At 39.2% G+C, this 23002-nt stretch overlaps 1 protein-coding gene across 2 annotated transcripts in view; it reads right to left on the minus strand.

Annotated features, from left to right (window-relative positions):
* The window catches only part of SYT9 (synaptotagmin 9), a 176866-nt gene that overhangs the window by 152573 nt on the left and 1291 nt on the right, over positions 1 to 23002 (minus strand). The window lies entirely within an intron of this gene.

The raw sequence follows: 23002 nt of genomic DNA on the forward strand, positions 1-23002 counted from the left end.
AAAATATGCAAAGCTTTTTCTAGGATTTGAAATTCAGTGATTAGTATTTAGAAAAATGACCGCTAATGGTTTCACTTTAATTCACTTCCTGATAAAGCACTGAACTGAGAATGGCTACTGATTTGATCTTCTTATCAATCTGAAAGCAGATGATTCTCAGCATGGCAGTTAACTGAGCATTCGGGTAATCTAGCTGAATCTCTCCTAAATCAAACAACCCACCACCGTACCTGTATTAATACAGGGTAGCATTAAACGGAGGAGCCTACAGTGTGTACACCCAAAACAAAAAATGCTCCCCCTGGCTAAAAGGTCAACATGGTTTTTCTTTTAAAAGTACATGTAAGGTTAAGTATTGTCCATATTGTATACATTTAAGGAAAAACCAAAGAATTGATACTCCCTCTTCAAAAGGCATAATCAAGTTTCTTACTGATTAGTGTATTTCTTTGCACTTTAACAATATTAATTATATGTCATTTGTGGCAACTATTCTGTTCCATTTGTGGTTTGCCTTCGTTTGCTTATAATGCCTTTTGCAAAAGGAAAAAGAAGAACTACTGTGTTTGTCAAAATCCATCATGCTTGTCTATTACGGTTTTTGGCTTTGGGGTCATGCCAAAGAATGCTTCACCTACCTGAAATATGACAGAAACAGGGAGTTGCCACCCAATATCTACATTGTCCTTTTTCCAAATTAAAAAAAAAACACACCTGAAATTTTAGTTGTGTTTGGAATGACAAGATATCAAGCCAAAAGATGTTTCCCAACTTTCCTTTTATATGCGTATGGTCATGTGATTAAATTCTGATCAATGTGTTGACTAGGACTTCCAGAAAGGTTACTTAAGAGCAGACTCAGGTTGGAGGTGGGCCTTTTGTCTTTCTCAGAAATGTAAATGTGAGTGCTGGAACCCAGCAGCCATCCCAGCCCATGGGGTGACTTTGAGTTAGAAGCCATGCACTCAAGAAGGCAAACTGGAAAGTCGCAGGAACCGGGTCTCATGACTACCTGGAGCCTCCCAGACCTGGGCAGACTATCTCTAGATCTTGTACTTACATGAGAGAATTTTTAAAATGTGCCTTCTGTATTAAGCCACTGTTATTAATGTTTTTCTGTCACACATAAAGAATGCTGATTGTAAATTATCTTATGTCTTTTAGAATTTTAATAGTTTTATTTTTTGTAAAATTCAAAACACATGAAAATTTTGGCAAGTGGAGCAGAAATGCAATAATTAGCCAGTTAGCCAATTATCCCAACACCACTGACTGAATAACCCACTTTCTTCCCCACTGATTTGACATGCTGCCTTTACCAAATACTATAAAACCATGTTACTTTGTTTTTGTTCCATTAGCATTGAGTGGGGGTGGGGGAGAAGAGCTAAAGAGAAGTGGGAGAAGGGAATGTTCAAGGAGCACTGAGGGCTCAGCTGAGATGAGAGTCTCCAGGTTACAGCAGAAGGGTTAACTCTCCAGGCTGGACTCTGCACCCCCACTGCCTGCATTCAGGTTCTGCCTCCATGATGTACTAGCTGTGAGTCAGACAAATCACTTTATCTGTGTACACTTTAGATTCCTCCTTGATAAAACTGAGATAACCCTTTAGAACAAGGTGGCAAACCCAAGGCCTGTGTGCCGAATCCAGCTCTCCACTTTGTTTCTACCAGGTGACAGTGCTGAGCTCCTTGTCCCTAGTTAAGGAGTAGTTACATTTATACAGCTCTAAAATTACATTCGACCCTTGGAAGGCAACTGTGAGGCTGATGTGGCCCCCAGTGAAAATGAGTCTGACACCCCTGCTTTAGAACCTACCTTAAGGTTGCTGTGTTAAATGTGTTATTATATTAAAAGCTTAGAACAGTATTTGGCATTAAGTTCTATTATGAACCATCATCATTATTAATAGTTATAATGTAATTGTTACTGTCATTGTCAATATCATCATTGTCATCATCATCACTACACCAGCATTCTTATTATTAAGGCAGCAAGTATTTTTGTTTCATATGGTATTATCAAGAATAATGTTAAATTTTATCAGATGATTTTTGGGCATCACCTGACATGATTATGTTTGTTTCTCTAAAAACCTAATATTTTGAATGAGACTCCATTTTACACCCACTAGAAAGGCTATAATACAAAAGGCAGATAATAACAAATGTCGGTAAGGATACAGAGAAATAGGAACCCTCACACTACTGATGGGAATGTAAAATAGTGCAGCCATTGGAGAAAACAGTTTGGCAGTTCATCAAAATGTCCAAATTATAGTTACCATTTGACTGAGCAATTCCACATATAGGTATAAACCCAAAAGAAATTAAAACCTATATCCATTCGAAAACTTGCAACTGAATGCTCTTAGCAGCAATTTTTCATAATGGCCCAAAAATGAAAACTCAAATATTCATGAACTGGTGAATGGATAAATAATGTGACATATCCACATGACGAAACACCAATCAGTATTAAAGAGAACTAACAACACATGCTACAACATGGCCGGGCCTCAAAAACTGTATGCGAAGTGAAAGAAGATGGTCGCAAGAGAGATCACATGTCGTATGATGGCAGCTGTATGCAATGACCAGAAAAGGCAAATCTATGGAGACAGAAAGTAGACTAGTGGCCTTCGGGAACCAGGATTAACAGCAAATGAGCACAAGGAACCCAAAGTCCTAAAGCTGAATTACAGTGATGCTGGTGCAACTTCACAGATTCACTAAACAACCACTACACTGTGCACTTACAGTGGTTGGATTATATGACATAAAATATGCCTTGAAGTGTTCTTTTGTGAAAAATAAGGGAGTGCCTGGAGATTAAAGAAACTGTTCAAAGCTTATGTTATTTTATATAAACATGGTAAAACTTAAATTAAAACACATATATCAACAACAAAACAAAACTTATCATTGTAATAATAGGTTTCCTAGGACTTTATCATTCTTGTATTATTGAAATAAACCCTACTAGGTTACAGAATATCATTATTTTAATAGAAAGACATATTTACTTTACTATTATTTACCATAAATTTGGGTATTTCCACTTCACACTGGTCAGAATGGCCATCATAACCAAATCAACAAACAACAAGTGTTGGAGAGGATGTGGAGAAAAGGGGACCCTAGTGCACTGTTGGTGGGAATGCAGACTGGTATAACCACTATGAAAAATAGTATGGAATTTTCTCATAAAACTAAAAATGGAACTGCCTTTTGACCTGGCAATTCCACTGCTGGGATTATATCCTAATAACACTGAAACACCAATCCATAAAAAACTATGCACCCCAATGTTCATAGCAGCACAATTTACAACAGCCAAGTGCTAGAAGCAACCTAAGCGCCCATCAATAAATGAATGGATCAAAAAACTGTGGTACATTTACACAATGAAATACTACGCAAAAGAAAGAAGGAGCTCCTACCATTTGAAACAGCATGGATGGAACTGGAGAGCATTATGCTAAGCATTAGCCAGGTGGTGCAAGACAAATGATCTCACCTATAAGTGGAACTTAACCAACAAAACAAAGAAGCAAGCAAAATATAACCAGAGACATGGAAACAAAGAACAAGCTAACAGTGACTAAAGTGGAGGGGATGGAGATAATGGGGGAAAGAAGGAGAAGGATCAAAGAACATGTATTCAAGACCCATGGACAAAGACAATGGCAGGGAGGACTGACTATGGGGAAGGTAGGAGGATAGGGGAGAGTAATGGGGGAAAATGGGGACACTATGATGGAATATCAATAAAAAAGTTTTTTTTAAAAAGAATAGAATCCTTCCAGCTACTGAGAGATAATCTCTACTCAGAGGTGACCTGTTCCCATGTTTTGTGGAGTGTGCTGTCGCTTAATAAATCTGCTCTCCCTCTTTCTGCTATAAAAAAATAATTTGGGTATTTATGTGCCTGAGATTTTTTTATGTGCATAAGTATTTTTAAAAAATATTTTTCCTACTGACTTTGTCAGATTTAATTTTGCTATGATATTAGCTTCATAAAAGTAGGAGGGATCACAATACCTGATATCAAACTACTTTACAAGGCCACTGTAAACAAAACAGTCTGGTACTGGCTTAAGAACAGACACATATATCAATGGAACAGAACATAAAGCCCAGAAATAAACCCATGTCTCTATGGTTAATTAATATTTGACAAAGGGGGCAGAAGCATAAAATGGAGCAAAAATAGCCTCTTCAACAAATGGTGTTGGGAGAGCTGGACAGATACATGCAAAAAAAATGAAACTCGACTACCAACTTACACTATACACCAGAATAAACTCAGATTGGATAAAACTTTATATTTAAGTCACCACACCATAAAAGTCCTAGGGGAAAACATAGGCAGGAAAATCTCAGATATTCCACCCAGCAATATTTTCCCCAATATGTCCCCTAGAGCAAGGGACATAAAGGAAAGAATAAACAAATGGGACTTCATTGAAATAAAAAGCTTTTGCACGGCTAAAGAAAACATCAGCAAAATGAAAAGGGGACCAACCTTATGGGAAAATATATTTGTTAATGATACATCGCACAAGGGTTTGATCTCCAAAATATATAAAGAACTCACATGACTCCACTCTGGAATAGTTTTGTTAAGCCTCTCCAGAGAAAAACTTGATAATTTTGTATCCACATAGTTAATGTATATAAGTCTACATGTAGCAATTCCAATGCTAGTTTGATTTTTTTTTAAGTAAATAACAGTGATTCTTTCTGGATAATGGGAGTGCTTGTGACCTTTCCTTATTTCCTGTGCTAATTTAAAATGTTGGGTTTTTTTTTTCAATGAGAATTTAAAACAAATTTGCAATAACTATTATGGTTCCAACAAAAGAAAAACATATTACTTGATATTTCGATAGACTAACCTATACAAATACCTGGGCCTATAGCTTTTTATGGGTAGTTCTTATAATGGCCTCTAAATATTTTTATACATGCTTGAGATGTTTATAACTTGCACCTAATTTGTATTTCCACATTATTGCATATATGGCATTTTCTTACATAAGTTTTTTAATCTCTTCTACATCAGTTATCAATTCCCTTTCCTCATTCCTTTTGCTTTGTATTTCTGTTTTCTCATATATATTTTTGGTCAGAATAGCAAAATATTTACTTATTTTTAATTCAAAGAAACAAACCTTGGTTTTGTTTATTAATATGACTTTTCTTTGTTTCTTTTTTCCACTTTCTTTTTTTAATTTTATTTTAATCATCGTTCAAGTACAATTTTCTGTCCTTTACTCCCATTCCAGCCCACCCACCCATCCCTCCCCACCTCCCTCCCATTTCCATCCCACCTAGTTTTTTTGTCCATGTGTCCTTTATATTTATTTGTTCCTGTAAACTCTTCCCATTCTCCCCTGAAATTCCCTCCCCCTCCCACTTTCTAATTCATTAATTTCTTTTTTCTTTTTTAGTTTCACTAATGCTTTGCTCCATTTTTTTTTTTTGGTTTACTATAATTTTCCATTTCTAGGTTCTACAATTTAATAGTTGGTTTATTTATTTTCTATTGTTCTATTTATTTACATAACAAGCTAAAGTTATGAATTTTCATCTAAATATAGCTTTGGCTGACTCCAGTTTTGATATATGTACTACTAGTTCCATTGTATTTTCTATATCTATAATTTTAGTTTCCATTTATGACCTTTTTTTTTCCCTGAAGTATCTCTGAAAGAGTTTGATTTTTAGGTGTTTAGGGTTTTGGTGTTATTGTTTCTTGTTGCTCCTTCACTGATCATTTTACTGCATCACAGTCAGTAAATATGGCCCATATACTTCTGATCCCTTGGGCCTAATGTCCCTTTTTATGGCCTGACCAGTTTCCTTTTAATGAAATATTCTATGAACATTATTTTTCTCTTGGTGAGTAGAAAATTCCATAAGTATTTCATATAAATCAAACTTTTAACCACATTTTTCTATCCTCTGTTTATGCATTTATTTTATCTATTTGAAGTGTCATATTATTAGTGAAGTGTGGTAGTCTCCCACTATAATTCTGATTTTTCTAACTTCTGAAGTCTTGTTTTTAAAATGTATTTTATTGATTATGCTATTACAGTTGTCCCATTTCCCCCCTTCTCTCCCCTCCACCCTGTACCCCCTCTCCCACTCACGTTCCTCCACTTTAGTTCATGTCCATGTGTCATACTTGTGAGTTCTTTAGCTTCTACATTTCCTGTACTATTCTTGCCTTCCCCCTATCTAATTTTCAACCTACATTCTATGCTACTTATTCTCTATACCTTTTCCCCCCTCTCTCCTCCTCCCACCCCCTTACTGCTAGCCCTCCATGTGCCCTCCATTTCTGTGGTTCTGTTCCTGTTCTAGTTGTTTACTTAGTTTCTTTTGGTTTTGCTTTAGGTGTGGTTGTTAATAATTGTGAGTTTGCTGTCCTTTTACTATACATGTCTTTTTCTTTATCTTCTTTTGTTAGATAAGTCCCTTTAGCATTTCATAAAATAAGGGCTTGGTGATGATGAACTCCTTTAACTTGACCTTATCTGAAAAGCACTTTATCTTCCCTTCCATTCTAAATGAGAGCTTTGCTGGATAGAGCAATCTGGAATGTAGTTCCTTGTCTTTCATGACTTGGAATATTTCTTTCCAGACCCTTCTTGCCTGTAAGGTCTCTTTGGAGAAATCAGCTGACAGTCTGATGAGAACTCCTTTGTAGGTTACTGTTCCCTTATCTCTTGCTGCTTCTAGGATTCTCTCCTTCATTTTTACCTTGTTTAATGTAATTATGATGTGCTTTGGTGTGTTTCTTCTTGGGTCCAACTTCTTTGGGGCTCTCTGAGCTTCTTGGATTTCTTGGAAAACTGTTCCCTTTGCCAGATTGGGGAAGTTCTCCTTTATTATTTGTTCAAATACGTGCTCAATCTGTTGCTTTTCTCCTTCCCATTCTGGTACCCCTATAATTCGGATGTTGGAACGTTTAAAGGTGTCCTGGATGCTCTTAAGCTTTTCCCTCGATTTTTTGAATTCTTATTTCATCATGCTTTCCTGCTTGGTTGATTCTATCTTCCTTCTGGTCCACTGTATTGTTTTGAGACTCAGATTCCTTCCTTTCACTATGGCTCTCCTCCGCGTATCTTCCTGCATCTCTTTTATGGTAACCCGCATCCCTTCATCTAAATTGCGCCCAAAATCAACCAATTCCGTGAGCTTTCTGATCACCAATGTTTTGAACTGTGCATCTGATAGATTGGCTATTTCTTGGTCGCTCAAAAGGATGAGTCCTGGGGGACTGATCTGTTCTGTTGGAAACGTGTCTTATGTCTTTCTCTGTCTCTCCTTTTTTTTTTTTTTTCCGTCTGGTCGCTCTTGTTACACTGGGGGGCGGAGCCTTAGGTGTTCACCGGGGCTGGGCACCCTGGTCGCTAGATTGTGACGTTATATGTGTGGGCGGGGGCGGGAGCGGGCGGGGACAATGGCGGTAGTTCCGTTCTCCTGGGCTCAGGCCCTTCCTTGGGATCCTGGGCTGCGAGCTCTGCCCTGGTCCACAATCGCTGCCTCACTGGGTCCGCCAGCCACAGCTTGCGTACTCAGGGATCACCACTGCGTTCTTGCGCCGCGGACGGCTGTCGCGCCGATTTCGCACCAAATTTTCCCCGACCTCCGCGCACCGCTGACCCGAGCCAGCCCCGCGCCCGCCCGGCTCATCGTCTCCTACCAGTCTGGATGTACGGGTCTACTTCAACTTCTTGGCTGTCCGACTTCCATTCAGATAAATCCTCTATCAGTTCTGAGTGATATTCTATTTGTAAATTATTGTTGTTCTAATCTTGGTTGTGCGAGGAGGTACCGTGCGTCCACCTATTCCTCCATCTTGCCGGAAGTCCTAACTTCTGAAGTCTTAACAAACTTGGTTCTATATATTTAAATATTGCTCTGTTCCTTAAAAATAAAAGTTTAAAGCTGCTAAGTCTTCATTGTTCATTGTCCTACTTATCAGCCCAAAATAAGTTTTACTTAATCACTTCTATGTCATTTCAGTATGTTTATTATAGAAATGTTAGTTTAATTAGCATGAGGCTTTGCAAAAAGAGCAGATAAAGACAATATAAAATCCACAGATATTTTGCACTTGTTATTTTAATATATTTAATGAAACTATTTCCTGAACATTTAAAGAATCAAGTAGTGTAAAGCCAACTCTAATCCTCCTGACATTTCCCCCATGTTCTCAGCTGCATTATTAAGGCCACTGTTTAATACCTGCTGCTCTCTAGGAGCTTCCCCGATTAAATCTGACCGTCATAGCCCCGTGTCCACAGCTCTGAACCATCACCTCTTATCATAAAGGCATGCATTACAGAGCTCTTGTTTTATGACTCTGTCCAATGGAACTTCCCAATTCCCACGTACTAAGGCACTGGTAGGACACTTGTGATTGAGTCGCTGAAGCATTAGACAATATAAAAATTAAAAGATCATAAAGCCAATGTAATGGAAAAGAGCTGCTATTTTAATCTTTATCGGCCTGCAGAGTGGATCCTCTCAAATTGAACCTACGGGGATTATATTCCCCCTAGAGAAGCCTACAGTAATCCACACAAAAATGGGCTTCAAAGCAGTGTGGAGTTAGAATCAATAACCTACCAATAGGAGTGGAAAGGAAAAAAGAAACACTTTGTAGACTCTCTCTGAAATACATTCTGTAATATGATGAATTTTAGCTCTTTGGAAATTAAAGTAATTCACATGAAGCACTTTAAAGCCCTAGAAGAAGGATGACCTATAAAATCAGGATATTACAGTGACATTAAATCTAAAGTAGCAGCCACAGTGGAGCAGATTAAAGAAAACCAAACAACAGTTTTCTCTTTCCCTCTGAAGTAATTTGGGAAGCCTTCAGAGCCAGCACAGCTATGCCATCCATTGGCACCTCTGTTATCTGAGAAATTCAGAACTGAAAATATGTTCGACCTTACGACTTTCTGAGAAGTGTTAAGTGTGGTTCTAATGTGGCCCCTCTTTGTTTTCCAGGTTTTTCTGACAGGAAGTGAACATACTGGCAAGCATGAGTGACAGCCTACAGGAATCAAGAAACCATGTTCTTCTCTAAGTTCACAGCCTACTTAGGATTTTTACAGAGCTCATTTACAGCATGGTTTTCCTGAATTAAAAATAAATGATAATCATAGTACTACATGCCTAGAAATAAAGAAGACCATGAGTTTAGTGCCAGAATGCTATAGTTACATCCTACAGCTAAATTGTACACAGAATTTATTATTAGCTGCACCAACAGCAGCCATACTTACAATACTTTGAGATAACTCCCACTGTGGTAAGAAAAATAAAGTATCAATGACAGATAGTAAATGCACTTTTGTGCTTGGATTCCCTTGCCTAATATTTTATAACCATTTTATACAAATGGTTAGAGCATTTATTTTGACAATGGGGTTGTAAAAAGTGATTTCAATCATAAAGGCCATGAATGCATATCCTTTGCAGCCAGGGCTGCACATGGGACTCATGTGTTGAGGTGTTTTAGGTGTCAGCCCAGGAGATTCTGATTTAGTCCGTCTAGGGATAGGGCAGTTGCATCTTCAAAAGTTCCTCGAGTGATTCTGATGCATAACCGGAACTGAGAGTCACTTTTCAAAACCCTTCAATTTAAAAGTGGCCTCAGAATTCAGCCAGTTCTCACTCTCTTTGATTTCCAGTAACTTCTTTCCAATGGCTCTATCAGTTAAATTCCCTGAACATCTGCATCAGATCTCATACACATCCTCACACATAAAGCATTCAAAATTAATTTTATTACTTTCCGACAAAACATGCTTGAGATCCTGCGGTAAACCTGACAAATCACATGCCCATCCTTCCCAGGCACTTATGCCAAAAACATGGGAATCAGGATCCCTCCACTTCCTTTTAGTGTACTGAAAACTTTACCTTTGAATATTTTTTAAATCTATCCCCTCTTCTTCAACTCCATTTTTTAAAAGCATTTCTTCAACACTGCTGCCTAATAAACACTAAGAGTCTACTACTTCTGGTGTTTTCTCTAAACACCCCAGCTCTGAATCTCTGGTTGCCTGTGCACTACTGCACCACAGCTACCCAGCCTTGTCATGGACACCCACCAGTCTTCAGGTCAGGCCCCGCCCCTATTTCTGGCTGGTTGTCACTCTCTCCATCACTACTTTTGTCTTAATTTTTGGTTTATTCAATACCTCCAAAACACTGGTATTTCCATTCTTCTCCTTGTCTCCTTCAATAATTTGTCCTCCACCTGACCTTAGGGCCTCACTCCCAGGATCACACCCAAGACTGGCCACCCAGCCACTGCAGCCCCTCTACAACCTCTGGCTCCCCCCCCTTCACTGCACCCTCAGTAAGCCTCCCACCCCAGGGGACCTACAATCCCCTAACCCTTTCACCTCTTCACTGTCCTTAACCTCTCACATGTCCACTTGACTCTCCTTACTCAAATGAAATTTCCATCAATCACTCCATTCTACAGACCCTCAACTCTGTCACTCTTTCATTGTCACAGATAAGCACAACCCTGCTCAAATACAAACACCTGTCTCTTCATGCCTGCACAAACAGAGCTGCATGGAAGACAATTTCACACCAATGGTGATGGATATCACTTTCCATTCATGATCATCAACCTCAAGTGGGCTCTTCATGTTGTCTGGCAAGCATACTCCACCTCCCCAATCCATTCACTGTCCCATCTCCTGGACTATCATTTATACCTTTCCTGCTTTTTAAGCCTCCATCACTTCCTACTTCATCCTCACTTTCAGCTGATACCTTGCTGCTTCCTTTTTCACCCATAATGGAAGAGCAATCAGAAGACAAACTTCTGTAACATCCTCAAACTACATCCACGCACCTGGGCCCATAAACTCTGCACTGACTGACTCCCTGACAGTGAACAAGCTGTTGAAAAACCCACCCACTCAAGCACGTCACTCAGGCAGTTCAATCTTCTGTATCGTTTTTAAGTTCTCTCTAGCATACAAACATGCAGTTTTTTCCTTTCTTTGAAAACCATCTTTTGAATTATTCTTTTCTTTTACAACAAGAAAAGCAATGTAATTCTCTCTTCAGCTTCTCTTGTTCTCTTTTGAAGAGACTCTAGTCAGACTTTCACTAACTCAACTCACCCAACACTCCTCCAAAATCACTCAGTTCAAGGTCACCAATGAACCTTTGTGTTGCTAAATGCAACAGGCAGTTGTTGGTCCTCATTCTTACTTGATCATCAGCTGCATTTCACACAAGGGCTCCCCTCGTTCTGCTAGGAATACTTTCTTCACGTCTGGGACACCACAATCCTGATCTTCCATCCACTGTACTTGCTGATGAGCTTTTCTCTTTCCTTTGTTGCTCCAGAACCTCTAATTAGTTGTTTGACTTCTCTTCTTTCAAATCTTCATTTGCCTGTTGGTGATCTAGTTTCTCAGCTTTAAATGTCATCTTTATGCTGATGCTTCCTAAATGTACATGTGCAGACTAGACTTGTTTCTTGAATGCCAATGAAGGATATCCCAATAGTCACTCAAGGATATTGCTCCAGCAATCCTCTCTCCTTATCCTACATCATGCGTTTTTGTTCTCTACTGTATCACTCCCATCACATTAGTGCTGTTATCTCTTACAATTTAAAGCAAAAACCAAAACCCTTGATCTCACCTGCAACTACTAATGCACTTTTCTACTTGCTTGCAGAAAAGCTTAGAGTAGTCTGTACTCATTGCCCCCAATGCCCCTTCGGCCAATTTCTCTTAAGGTCACTCCAGTCAAGCTGTTGTTCCCACCTCTTTCCCAAAACTTCTCGTCAACATCACTTCCAGTGGCCCCTACATTATCAACTGTAGTGGTCAGTACTCAGTGCTCATTCTTATTGTACCAGCTCTCATGGTAGCATCTGACACAGTTGTTTATTCTTTCATCTTTGACACACTTTCTTCATCTTGGCTTTCAGGTCAAAGGTCTGGCTTGAATTTTCTGGTCCCTCTTTTATTATAATAGTCTTCTCTCACTGGTTCTTCAACTTCTCTCCACTGTTTAGTGTTGATGAGTTCTAGAACTCAGTCCTGGTCTTCTTCTCTCCTCTAATCACACCGCCTTCTTAAATGACTTCAGCCAGGCTCATTTTAAATATCTCTATGCCTGCAAATCTCACATGTGTATCTCTTGTCCAGCCATGTTTCCCAAACTCCAGGCTCTCATATATCCAGCCTCCCAGTCTGTTCCCCACTTGGCTGACTAATAAGCATCTCCAACTTAATGCATCTAAAACTAAGCACCTAACCATTTCCCTCAAACTTACCTCTCTTACAACTCTATGTTCTTGCTCGGGCCAAAATCCTGCAGTCATCATTGACCCCTCTCTGTCTTTCACACCCTACATCCATCCATCCGTCAATAAATCCTGTCAGCTCTACCTTCAAGCTACCTGGAATCTGACCACTTCTCACTTCTGCTGCTGCCCTCACTCTGGGCCAAGTCACCATCTCCCACACCAGCCATATCACTGCTTGTCCTGATCCACCCGTACACTCCTACAGTCCATTTTCTGTATGCTGGCCAGAGTGATCCTTACTCTTCCCAATCCGGGTATTATCATTTCTCTGCTTAAAACTTTCTAGCAGCTTCCCATCTTACTCTGAGTAAGACAACTTATAGGGCCCTAAGATCAGCCTTCCATCACCACTTTGACCTCGCCTACTACTTCTTTCTTGTCAATTCCACTACAGTACCACCGTCCTTGGCTAATACATGAACATGGCAGGCATGTTCCTGCCTCAGGACCTTTATACCTGCTATTGCCCTCCCTGGAATGCTCTTCCTCTTCATATGTGCATACCTGTTACTGCATCTCCCTTTGACCTTTATTCACACATAAACTTTTCAGTGATGCCATATTATTTCCCATACTTCTCTTCCCAGGCTTCATTTTTTTTTTATTACTGTCTAATATACTATGTATTTAGTTCACTTATTTATGTATTATCATTTTCTTCTCACCAACATGTACATTTCATGAGGGCTTTTTGTTTGATTCCCTACTGTATGTATAACACCGTATCTAGGTCTATGGTATGTACAATACCTAGAACAGAGCCTTGCACAAAGGAGATGCTCAATAAACATTTTTAAGTATATTTTCTTGATTATGTTATTACAGTTGTCCCAATTTTTCCCCTTTTGCCCCCCTCCGCCTGGTACCTCCCTTCCCGCTAACAATCTCCCCCCAGCTTAGTTCATGTCCATGGGTCATGCCTCTAAGTTCTTTGGTTTCTCCATTTTCTATACTGTTCTTAATCTCCTCCTGTCTATGCTGTACCTACCAATTATGCTTTTCAATCCCTGCACATTTTCCCCCATTCTCCTTATCCCTCCCAGTTGATAACCCTTCAAATGGTCTCCATAACTATGATTCTGTTCCTGTTATGGTTTGTGTAGGATTTCTTTTTTTTTAATTTGCAGTTTTTGATAGTTGTGAATTTGTTGCCTCTTTTAATGTTCATAGTTTTGATCTTCTTTTTCTTAAATAAGTTCCTTTAATATTTCATGTAATATGGCTTGGTGATGATGAATTCCTCTAGCTTTATCTTGTCTGGGAAACATTTGATCTGCCCTTCTATTCTAAATGATAGCTTTGCTGGACAGAGTAATCTAAGATGTAGGTCCTTGCTTTTCATCACTTTGAATACTTCTTGCTGGCAGTTTCTTTTTAGAAATCAGCTCATAGTTTTATGGGTACTCCTTTGTAGGTGACTCTTCGCTTTTCTCTTGCTGTTTTTAAGGTTCTCTCTTCATCTTTCATCTTTGGCACTTTTTTTCTTTCTTTTATTGTTTTTCAAGTACAGTTGTCTCCATTTTCCCACCACCACTTTGCACCGTCCCTCTACTCTCAATCCTACCCCCTTTGGCTTTGTCCTTGGGTCCTTTATACATGTTCTTTGATGACCTTTTCCCTTCTTTCCCCTTATTTCCCCCCTTCCTTCCCTCTGGTTACTGTCAGTTTTTTTCTTAATTTCAATGTCTCTAGTTATATTTTGCTTGCTTGTTTGTTTTGTTGATTAGGTTTCACTTACAGGTGAGATCATATGGTATTTGTTTTTCATCACCTGGCTTATTTCACTTAGCATAATGCTCTCCAGCTCCATCCATGCTGTTGCAAGGGTAGGAGCTCCTTCTTTCTTTCTGCTACATAGTATTCTACTGTGTAAATGTACCCCAGTTTTTTGATACATTCATTTACTGATGGGCATTTAGTTTGCTTCCAGCATGTGACCACTGTAAATTGTGCTGCTTTGAACATTGGGGTTCATAGGATCTTCTGAATTGGTATTTCAGGGTTCTTAGGTTATAATTCTAGCAGTGGAATTTCCTGAAAATCCAGCAGTTTCTTCCACTACCCCAACACCCAGTGGTTTTTTACAACCAGAATTTATGGGGATTTATCTTCCCAGTGCTGGAACCTTGGGCTGTGCAGTCTGCGATTGCTTGCTCCCAAGGTATGCCTCTTCATTTTTATCCATCATATGTGAATGTGGGACCACATGCACCTATTCAGCAGCCTCCACCTCTCCATGCTACACCACACCTCTCTGCCTGTCTCTGTGTCTCCTCCCCTCCTATCAGTTTGGATGAATGTGGCTTCTTTAAATCCTTGGTTTTTGGACTTCCATACAGTTTGATTTTCTGACAGTTCTGGGTGTTATTTGTTTTGAGATTTAGTTGTAATTCTTTTTGTGGTTGTGTAAGGAGGTGAAGAGTATCTACCTACACCTCCATCTTGACCAGAAGCCCTCAATAAATATTTGATGAGTAAATGAAATACATCACTAAGTCATAATCTATCCAACCAACTTCATCCTGCCTCCCAAGTGATCTAATTAAGAGATAAATCTGTTCACCTCAATTTTCACCTTAAAACTCTTCAATGGGTCTTCAGGGCTATAGCTGATACAAAGTAAACTGTCTCTATTGCAGGCATACCCCATAAATGTGGTTAAGTAGAGTTTATGTGTGTGGGATATGGTGGTGGGGTGGATATGAAAAATGGAGAGTGCATGATCCACCTAAAAGCATTCAGTTCAATTACTTTTGTTGGCTACTTGGCACCCCTTGTATACAGAATAAAGCACCATCTCCACAGCATAGCTTGGTAGGCACTAGGCAGACTTGCCATGCTTTCTCCCTCCTGGGCCCTATAAAATCAGAAAAATACAGACTCTGCATATCCACAGACTGAGTAGTTACAATGCAGCTGAACACACTGCTTTGTCATTATTAAATAACCAGGCAAGGAAGCAACATGTCACTGTTGGCATAGTCTGAAATTATTATCTGGAGCCCACACATGTGAACCAGATGACTAAAGTTGCTAAAGGCAGTTTTTACAACTGCATGAGGTATTATAGTTGCATTTCAGGGTGACATGATTGGGGAATCTAAAATAGGTAAGCCTCCATTCAGTGATTTCAATCTGTCGGGACCATACCTTGGATGAGAAGAACATCCTTGCCATCCCCTTGAGCTTCTTTCCCACAAAGAACCAGAAAGACTTGAGTGCACTCACAGAACTTCCCCCATCCTAATATCTCCTGCAGTACTTTGCTGAGAATGGGTCCTCTGGGCTTGTTACTGTACACTGCACTTCTTTCAAGATTTCTGCATCAGAGTGCTCTAGCCAAAGTTCTCTGTGGGACCTGGACAATGGCATACAAAACTTGCGTGAACTAACAGTGTTTACTAGAAACAGACAACATTTCCAATACACATTCCATTTACTTTTACCAAAGATTCACTCTCTCCTGTCTTAGGACTTTTGTAAATTCCTAGGTGGTCCTTTCTAGGCAAAGTGCTTCACCCAAAAATCAATTTTTCTGGGAATCCTGTGCAGACCAGCTCAAGTCAGCTAATTATTTCTCTCCTTTCCTGCACTGTATCCAGCACATATCTCCCTTCTTGTCTTTATTTCATTTGTTGTAATTATTGTTTTACCTCAGTTCCATAGAGGCAATAACCATGTCTCATGTATCTATGAATTACTGATGGCTAATCTAGCACTGGCCCTTAAGAGGCATTCAATTTTTTTAAAAAATTAACTTAATTATAATTACAAAAGAGTGATTATATACTGATTGTATGGCTTGAGTAAAGGCTACATAAGTGCTGGGAGGGTAGGGAATTTGGAAAGAGTGAAGGAAAACATAAAGAAAAAGATACCCAAGTTATGTAACAACAAATTGTTTCCATGTTCCTCATAAAGAAAGGCAGCCCTTTGTATTGGAAAGGATCTTACAACATGTCAGTTTTCATCTCTTTGCCATTATGGACAGAAAATGAAAAATTCTGTTCAATTAAAGCTTAGCCACTACCCCCCCTCCCCCAAAATGAATGTTACAACATAATTTTTAAAGGTAGCCTCATTAGTGTAATGGATGGATTATAGTCAGATAACCTGAGTTCACTCACTATATGGTGCTCTTTCTATGAGCTACTTTAACAGGATATTTATTTTTTAAATAATGCAAGTTGGCAAGAAAAACATTAAGATTCTCAGAAAATGAACTGTCACATGGTAAAGAATAAACACCGGAAATTTATATAAGAGGAAATATAAGTAGATTTAAAATATTAAAAATATTGAACTCTACTAACAAGAAGTACAAATTGAAATGACAACGAGCTAGCTACTTTGAGAAGTACAGTTAAACGGCCATCTGCACACCCTGTTAAATTAGCAACCTTGAGTTCACATTATACCACCTAATGCTAGTAGATTCACTGTTGGCATGTAGCAGGGCTTAATGGAATAGATCTCTTGGAAAGCAATTTGAGCACACTGCCAATAATTTATCATTAAGAAATTTTCCCAAAAGGGAGTGGGATACTATATATATTATTTATAACAATGAAAAATTAGAATCTAGAAATGCCCAGAAAGAATATTTAAGTTAAAAAGGTGTGTCTACTCTATGGAACATACATTGTCATCACAATAATTGCACAATAATGATTGTTCATTATGGAAAAATTATAGTAATAATAGGAATGGCTAATATTTAGTGAGCATTTGTTATGTGCTGGGTACTACGGTATTTCACATGCATTATGAGATAGGTACCAATAGAGGGTTACCAGATTTAGCAAATAAAAATATAAGATGCACAGTACAATTTGGATTTCAGATATTGGTTAGGGTAAGTATGTCTCATGTAGTATCATCTGTTGCTTATCTAAAATTCAAATTGAACTGGGCATCCTGTATTTTATCTGGATACTAGCAATCTACTTTACTGATGAGAAAACAAGAATACAAAGATTGTTACCCAGGGACATGGAGCAAAAAGTTGTAGTAAAATGGTAAGTTTACGAAAAGGCAGAATAGAAATATTTGTCCATGAACGATTACAAACAGGTGCAGCATGCATGCTCATGGACATGGCTGAGAGGACACAGGGACAGGGGATGCTACTGCCACCAAAATCCATTTACTGAGCACATCACCCAGGCACAGCACTGCAACAGCCTCCTACTCCCTTTTTACAGATGAATACAGTGAAGAGTTAAACGTTTTCCTCACGGTCATAAAGCTAAGTAGGTGCAGGTTCAGATTCTGACTATAGAGCTCTTGCCTATTCCACTTTGTCATTTTGGTTTTCCTGGGTGAGTTCATTTATTTTTCTTTCCGCTGCAGTTCTATCAATGTTGATATAAAAGTTTTCGTGTGATAAAATACAAGCACAGGATGAATATTTCAAGAGATCTGAAAAACCTAGTCGTTGGGAATTACTTTGGTTTAAAGCCATTGCTACATCCAACCAATAAAACACTTAGAAGAAAAAGCCACGATGCACTTTTATGGCAGAAACTGTGATTTCATTTTGAAAGGAGAAATACATACTCTAACTTACTCATTAAAAAATGAGGCTGCTCTCCCATTTCTGCCTCTCACTAAGCTCCTCCCCTTTCTCTAACTCATCAGCATGTGAACTGGCTTGCGCCTTCAAGGAAATCAGTTAAAAAGGGACTAGGAATTTTTTCTAAGCCAAACATATGGGAAAGCACATGTACACATGCAGACACAGAAATGCCAATATGCTTTTACAGTGAAAGCAACGCCCATCCTCTCCACAGAATAGTGAATTTCAGGGTGGTTTCCCTGAGGTGTCAACTTAATTTTTCCACGCGAGTTTAAGCCCACATCAAAAAGTTGGTGCTTTTGATTGTTTATTCTCGAAGAGGCAGCTGGCCACAGGGCTGCCTGTGATGCCTTTACCATAGTTTGCTTTTGTTTTTCCCTCTTGATAATTACCTCATGACTAAACCAACTCACTGGTCCATGTAGAGAAATCCTACAGAGATGAAAACACACTTGTTTAAATAAAACATTTATGAAGAAGCCCCAAAATGTCACTGAAGTAAATGCAAATTAGATCTTCACATATTATGCCTCCAATATGCCACTCATTCCTTAAGAGACTATTTTCTGATTGCAATTAACATTAATTTTTAAAATTAATCCCATTGTGCATAATCACATCAATGTCTGTTCATAAAAATCCAGTGTTTTCAGGTTGGTTCTCATTTGACTATCTTTGAAAATGTGATTTAAGGATAATATTTAATTTTGATGATTATTTTGGGAACTTTTCCTTAGAAACTATATTCAATTATTATTTTACATGTACTCTTCTAATGAGTTATTTCACTCTAATTCAATATAATGTGACATTAGTAAAGTTTCCACATTCTGGCCTTTTAATGAAATAGTAGTTGGACATGATTTTCTCAATTTGTTCCCTCCCTCACCCCCGAACTGAATGAATATAATAGATTCTCATGATATTTTTAAAGAGCTCACGAAATAAAAGCTTGGGGTAATAATGTCAAAGAAAGTTAAGAATCAGTTGACTTGGGTAGTAACAGTATAAGAGTAACAGTCAAAACCCCAGACGTTTGATACCAACTCTCCTAATTTTGCAAGAAAGACATGGGAGCCTAGCAGAGTCCTGTGGATTCATTCTTCACGGAGGGCCGTAACGGTTGTCCTCCACATGGCTGCACACTGCCGTCAGCTGAGGAACTCAAACAATACTGAAACTAGGCCCTGGCCCCAGAGGTTCCAATTTAATGTTTTAATTTTGTTTGTTTGTTCAAGCTCCCTAAATTGTTTCTAATGGTGAAAGCCACTGGTCTAGAGAAAGCTTTTCCTGAGTAGGGTTGATGTCCACCTAGAAAGAGGAGTCATCAGTGACATGTCGTGAGGCCCTGCTTCACTGGCTGACCAGGTAAAGCAGAAAAATGAGGAAAAGTCTCTAGAAATACAAAGCTAGAATGTCAATGGAAAACCAGTATCCTGAATAATTCATAAAACTCAACGATTTCATATCATTCAAATTCATGTAATTCAAAAATTCATACCGAGAAACTGAGCTGAATCCTTAAAACTGCATAGAATTTAACCTACGCTTAGAGATGAAATCCAATATAGAAGTACCGAATGGAGAAAGTAGGTCTGAAGATGGCTCTGATGGAAAGTACCTAGGAAGTTTTCACTCACAACATCTATAGTCTTAGTACACGTGATGTGTTTGCCTCAGATTTACTTTAATTTAGATTCGACTCTTTTCTTAAATGGAACCCATGGCCTTGGGCTAGTTTAGCTTTCCGAGCTTTTGTTCACCAATTTTCTAGCAATGCTCCTCAAGCCTTAATGTCCCTATGAATCACCTGAGGCTCCTATTAACACACAGAATCATATGCAGTAGATCCAGGGTGGGGCCTGAGAGTCTGCATTTCCAAAAATCTCCCAGATGATGCTCACAGTGCTTGTCCACAGACAAGCATTTTGAGCAGCAAGGTCTTAGAAAACATTATGATGATTAAATTAAATGACCTACATAAAACCCTTGGCACAGACACGGCTGGCACCCTACAGAAGAAAAGACTTGTAAGGGAAATAATAAAACATGGTGAAAACCTAGAAGTCCCATGATCTAATCCTCTTTTCTTTTCCAGATGGGGAAACAACAGGTTGAGAAAAGTTAAAATCTCCAGTTCCTAATAGCCAAAGGTGTGTAATGAGAAGAGACATTCTCTTTGATAGCAGAAAGTACAATCAAGATCAACGAGTAGAAGTTAAAGAGGTTTTCATGCCATACAAGGAAACACGTTTTAACAGTAAGTGCTGTCCTATAATCAACGGGCCCTCGTTAGGAGTAAGAAGGAAGCCCCAGAATGAGCACAGACCATCTGATGACATTAAAGATATGATTTGGGTCACTGTGAATATCTAAGGGACACCACACAATTAGTACAGTTAAAAAAAAATAAAACAGAAACTTCCTTATTCCTCTCCTCACCCCAGCTCAACTCCCCCTGAAGTCTTCTCCTTTGTAGTGAATTGAGATGCTTAAGTCAAAAAGCTTTGGAGTCAACCTTAACTTCTGTTCTCTCACGCCTCACATCCATTCCATCAACAAATCCTAATGCTGTACCTTCAAACTGTCTGTAGTCCAATTGCTTCTCATCACCTGCACTAAAACCAACCTGGTCCAAGCCATGATCTCTGTTTGAGTTACAATAGCCTCCTACAAGTCTCTCTGCCTTCAGCTATGATCTTTTCTCAACACAGCAGCCAGTGTATGGCCACTTCTCTGTTCAACTCATTCTGATGGTTTCATATCTCATTCAGAGTAAAAATCAAAGACCATATAATAGTTTACAAGCCCAACATGATCTTCTTCCTCAAATCCTTGATCAGATTTCTTGTTATTCTCTGTCTTTTTCACTCTGCTTCAGATGCCCTTGAACTCACAGTTCCTTGAATCACATTAAGGATGCTTCTACCTCAGGATCTTTGCACTTGCTCTTCCCTTGGCCATGAAGGTTATTCTCTGAGATTTGCAAGTTTATGCCCCACATTGCCAATACAGTGTGGAGCAAAAGTGGGTTTACAGTTGTGTTCATGGAAAATAATACAATTAATAAATAATAATACAATTAATGAATACAAGAATAGACTCTGTGTTTCATGTACTCACAACTGTAAACCTACTTTTACCCCACTCTGTATGTGAAACAACCTAAAAACATTTAGCAGCAATATTTTAATTGCTTTCCATGGGGGAAAAAATGCTCGCACTTAGCTTAAAGGTCAGCATTTTACCTTCCATAGTTGGTACAAATAAAGGACTAAGTGAGGCAAATCACGCTTTAGAAAATCCTGTCTTAACACCAAGTTAAGGAAGATGAGGTGCTATGTTCCTACATCAGAGTACTGCCAACTACCTGGGCAAAGAATCACCCTTCTGAGGCCCTCTGGTCTGTAAGCCAGGCTTATCCCACCACTAACAAAATGGACACATATCCTAGATTCAATGTCATCCTGCTGTCCACAGGGAATTACATATGTTTTCCCCTTTTAAAACCAAAGTTCCTCAACTGAGCTTGAGAAAACCTAGCCACCCCTAGGTAGCCATGGATGGACAATGGATAGAGAAAATTGGAGCATGCCATCCAGGTGGTTTTTGTTCTTGTTTTTTTAAGAAAAGGAAGTCACACTTTTAGAGAGCCAACTCTCTCTAGGGACTCATGTCCAGGGCTGCTGTGCATGGTGGTTCTGGTTCACACTACATAACAGCACAGGAACCCTTCACAGTTTTGCTCTACAGCTCCTCCAGCCCCTCAGCTTTTAGGGCTCAGAAATTAAAGCCACTCTTGGCTTGCACAAACAGCTTCAGAGGGATGGAGATAAATGCATCTGATATAAGAATTAATATGGGCAAGGAGGTGAAAGAGGGAAGTGAAGATGAATTCTGGCCTGAGCTGAAGTGTCCTGGAAGAGAGGGTACACGCTGGATGTCAGCTTCAGCCTCAGTTCCTCTCATCTTGCATTCACAGCCTCCCCACAACTCCTTCTTCAAAAGCAGGATACTTCTGGATGCAAACCTACAATTGTAGGGGGCTGCCTCAAAACCCCTATGCCCTAGTTTAAGAAAGCAGAGCAGTGCTTTCAGGAACTCAGAGTATCAAGGCACATTCTTATCTATGACTTTCTTAGCCAAGGAATCAGATTTGTCTTTTGTAAGGAGCCTCCTCTGTGATTCTTTCTCAAAGTCTGCCCAGTACAGGGGCTGACCAAGACCTAAGAACATGGGAGCCAGCTCGTGGCTTACAAAGAACAGAGACATAAAATTAGCCAAAAAGATGTTAAACATGCAACTCAGCAAGAGACCTCATCCATCTTCTCTTGTACAAAAGTCAAAGGCGACTGCTTATTGAGGACAACAATGGGAACTGTGGCACAGTCACATGAAGGAAGTGGGACACAACAACACTAACGCTTGCTTTGGAGGAAGCATTTTAATAATTTTGTTCCCGCTGCTAAAAGACAGAACTCTCTGCACTTGGGACATCATCCTGGGCCCCCAATTAATTCATGAAATGAAGCACGCTCACTTGAGTCTGCAGTCTGTGCAGCCGTCACATTCAGCAACAAGACTCACGAAGGCTGGACATTAAAACTCTGGGGAAATCATTTGGGACCAACAGTATTTCTCGGCTTAATTCTCCACTATGAGTAACACATTACTGATCATCTGATAAACTTAATTAACATAACCACAGGCAATGGGGAACAATCATCTTCCTTCTTCAATAGAAAAAAAAACCTTTGAGTAGAGAAAATCTGCTATAAACTTTTAACAGATGAATTCTCTTCACCCTACAGACCCATTGTGGACATACTATCAAGGAAATGCTGTTTTAGTCAGGCTTAGTGTGTACCGCTTTATGAACCAAATAATTCTCTAATTTATCCTCTGGGTAAATAGATTTTTACATAATAGATTGCTTTAAAATGAGGTAGATTCGTGCTGGATAATTTGCACAGCAGTGGCTCATTTCCAGTATTTACACACAGGAATGCCAGGGGAAGGCCATTTTTTCACCCCATCTTTAAC

The sequence above is a fragment of the Phyllostomus hastatus genome, unplaced genomic scaffold, assembly GCF_019186645.2.
Source record: "Phyllostomus hastatus isolate PE091 unplaced genomic scaffold, TTU_PhHast_1.1 phas_contig_399, whole genome shotgun sequence".
NCBI classification, from domain to species: domain Eukaryota; kingdom Metazoa; phylum Chordata; class Mammalia; order Chiroptera; family Phyllostomidae; genus Phyllostomus; species Phyllostomus hastatus.